This window comes from Rhinopithecus bieti, unplaced genomic scaffold (assembly GCF_001698545.2).
Source record: "Rhinopithecus bieti isolate Rb0 unplaced genomic scaffold, ASM169854v2 repeat_17223, whole genome shotgun sequence".
Classification (NCBI taxonomy): Eukaryota; Metazoa; Chordata; class Mammalia; order Primates; family Cercopithecidae; genus Rhinopithecus; species Rhinopithecus bieti.
The window spans coordinates 1-3,661 of NW_016835226.1; the positions used below are offsets into that span (position 1 = coordinate 1).

General features: G+C 35.4%; 1 long non-coding RNA gene across 1 annotated transcript; it reads right to left on the bottom strand.

Annotated features, from left to right (window-relative positions):
* Positions 1–2,737: 2,737 nt before the first annotated feature.
* LOC108524698 (uncharacterized) lies at positions 2,738–3,321 on the bottom strand. Its single transcript, XR_001884105.1, has 3 exons — positions 3,226–3,321; positions 2,919–2,977; positions 2,738–2,810 (listed from the first exon to the last, which is right to left on the bottom strand). It is a non-coding gene; the product is annotated as an uncharacterized LOC108524698 (long non-coding RNA).
* Positions 3,322–3,661: the final 340 nt, after the last annotated feature.

The following is a 3,661-nucleotide window of genomic DNA, read 5'->3' on the forward strand; positions in this document are numbered from 1 at the left end:
CCGCGCCCAGCCTAAGCTAACATCTTTAATTGTTGTTGCGAAGCTAGGGCAGCCTTATCAATAGTTTAAGCTTCTTTAATGCCTTAACTCTAGAATGTTGAATAATCAGACCACACAGCAGAGAATGTAAAATGGCAGACAATCATTTAAACCTATTTAAAAACTAGATAGTCAAGATCTTTTTCAACATCTTCCTATGGCACTTAATGGGAAAATGACCTTGTCGTTGCTACATAAGTACAAACTGCTCTATAAATGTAAGCTTCTAGAAATTCTAATTTAAAAGGTCAGTGACAGAGGTAATGTGATCCCTTATTTCTCTGTACGGGTATAGCTGAAAATAAATGTGCAAATGGATTTTTGCAGTTGGATTTTTTTTCTGCTTAGTTTCTAGTGCAAAGTTCATTGATATTTGTTGTTATTTGTCTGTTTGCTACAGCTAAAAGGGAACATTACAGGTTTGACTGGTTGATTGAATTCATTTGCTGGTAATTTTTGAAGATAATATTAATAGTAGTGGCATTACAGTGTCATGACTGAGCACCCATAATTCACCAGGCCCATAGGGGTTGTGTGGTGTGTGCCTGTGTGTGCGCCTGTGTGTGTGTGTGTGCCTGTGCGTGTGTGTGCCTGTGTGTGTGTGCCTATGTGTCTGTGTGCGCCTGTGTGTGTGTCTGTGCGTGTGTGTGCCTCTGTATGTGTGTGCACCTGTGCATGTGTGTGCCTCTGTGTGTGTGTGCTCATACACATTCACAGGTGCATATTCTCTGAAGTGACCGGGGCTGAACCTTTGCTTGTATTTTATTAGACGGGTGAAGCGCCAGGCCTGTCACTGAGTGAGTCAGAACATTGTGATTTACCTTTATAGCTACAAGATATTGACAGAGAAATTTGAAATAGCACTAATATATTAGTCCAGCATGATGGGTAGATGTAAAATAATTTAACCTTGAATATAATTTATTCACATGAATAAGGCCTCAGAGCACAGTGAATAAAAGGCTCAATACATGGATTCAAATATCCTTCCTACTAATCAATTGTGTCTACACTTTTAGGGAAGTTATGTCATTTCCCAATATTTATTTTCCCAATCTGTTAAATACAAGTAATAATATCTACTATTCCTTGTTTGTGAGAAGAACAAATAAGATAATATTAAATGCTTTTAGCGTGTTTTCTGACATACAATGAGTACTTAATTGCTGTTTATTTTTATTACGGTTGATATACATGTTAGATCTTAATAGCTTAGAACAACATCTAAATGTCCTTCAAAATTTTTATGCTCTCCTTCTCCCAACACTGGTATCATCCACATCTTTCTTTAATAGATTATTAACACTATAATTGTTTTAAATTTTCAGAACAGTTGCAAAGATAGTGCAGAGTTCCTGGATACCCATCCTCCAGTTTCCCCCGTTGTTAACATCTTACATTATTATATACTTTGTCGCAAATAGAAACGAAGACTCATATACTACCATTAACTAAACCCGCTTTATTTGGGGTTCCACTTTATTTCCACTAGTTTTTCTTGTTGGTGTTCTTGTTGTTGTTTTCTTGTGTTACCTTTCTGTTCCAGGGTTCCATTCACAATCCCACATTATATTTAGATATCATGTCTTTTAACTTCCTCTGGTCTATGAGACTTTCTCAGACTTTTTTTTTTTAATTACCCCAACAGTTCTGAGGGGTACTGGCTGGATATCTGATAGAAATTTCCTTATTTGGATATGTTTCTCTCATGGTTAGACTGGTGTTATATATGGGCTTGGAATATTAAACCATGGAGGTAAAATGCTGTCCCCACTACATCATATCAAGGGCATTTAATAATAGTAATGACTTGTCACTGCTGATGTGATGTTTGTCAAATTTCTCCACTGTAAAGTTCCTCTGTCTCTCCCTTTCCATATAGTATCCTTGAAGCTAATCATTCAGTGGAACCTACTCTAAAGAGGAAGGAGTTAAGTTCAAGATTTAGGAAATATTGATTCAAGACTTTCACTTTCTTGGCTCACTTGCCAGATGGCCTTGGATAAATCTGTTTCCTTTTGGAAACTGATTTTTCTCATCCATGAATGGAGCTATAAATATTCAGTCGTCTGTTGTAAAATATCACAGAGGAGAATAAAATATAGATTCTTTGGTCCCTAAGAGTGATATGATTTATTATTACTAACATCAATCACATCCACCTCCAAGGTTTAAAGTGATGAAAAAATGAGAGATGGTATAAAAGTGCCTTTTTAAAGTTTTTGTTTTAAGTTCATTTAAGCGGGTAACCTCATTAGAATTTCATGTCAGTGCGTGCATGTTTTTGGTTTCTGTTTTCCAGGTTGGTTTCCATTGTAGATGTGCTGAATAACACTGTCACCACAGTCGCTAGACACAAGTGCCTTTTTAAATTAAAATTAAATAAAATCAATTCAGTTCCTCAGTCACACTAAACACAGTATGGCCACAAGTGGCCGGTGGCTACTCTTCAGCAGCATTGATAAAGTATTTCCATCATTACAGGGAATTTGACTGGACAATGGTGCCATTTGAGGCACAGCCTCCTCTCATCTCTGAATTCTTTTTTCCTACCTCCTATCATGTATCTGTTCCTTTGTGTGACTCTCTGCTCCCTTCTTCAGAAGGTTTACAGGGCTTTCTCTAAGCAAGTCCTTAGATGTATCCCTTTGTAAAAGGTCATGCCCTATTAAACAACAGCAGCAAGTATAATACTTACTGTCAGCGGTTCCATGAATTATTCATGTATTTTCTTCTTTCAAGCCATGAATATTATGTAGCACACTGGCTGCCTATAAAGGAAAGTACAAATATCTGTACCTATAGATCTAAATAAGCAATTGAACTGAATTTTTAGAACAAAAATACTCCTCTTTCTTTGTTATTTTCAAATTAGTTACCTGGTAAGTGCTTTCTTCCTTAGATGGCATCCCAAGGTATCCTTCAGAGAAAGCTGAGGCTGTGACCCAATAAAACAGACATTCAAGAACAAACTAAAAACTATTTGACTAGTATATTTCATTAATTTCTTCATTTTACATTTAATTGTCATGCTTTAGTAAAATCAACTGAATCAAGGAGGAGATAAACAGCTCAAAACAGGCACTAATAACATGATAAATGAGCTCAATTGAGCTATTTTAAATTGGGCTTTTGTTTTCCACAAATCAATACATTATATTAGGTCAGTCTGTAGAAAGTACTCACCATACAATTTCAAGTCTGTGATAGGTGCAACCACTGATCCACATTTAAAAAGCTTTTCATCGGATTTTAAGATCATTGATGCAATATAGCCACCATAACCCTAAGGGAAAAATACACACACACACATATTTATATATAACAACTATGCCTGGAGATATTTTTAGCTTTTGATCAATGTTTGGTATTGTACATCATATCAGAATGTCTCAGATTTGAAAAAAAAAAAAAGCTAAAATCATTTTGTGCAATTAAAATTTTTGAACATTTGTTTAAATTGTTATATAACAGCTGTTTTAATAAGCCTTAAGTGAAATATGAAATTAATTACATCACCAAATGTCAAATATTTGCTCCATGATTTCATACCACACATCTGGAAATTGCCCCAAATAATTTGAGGTTAGGGAAATAAAGCATTTGTTAAATCACATATACT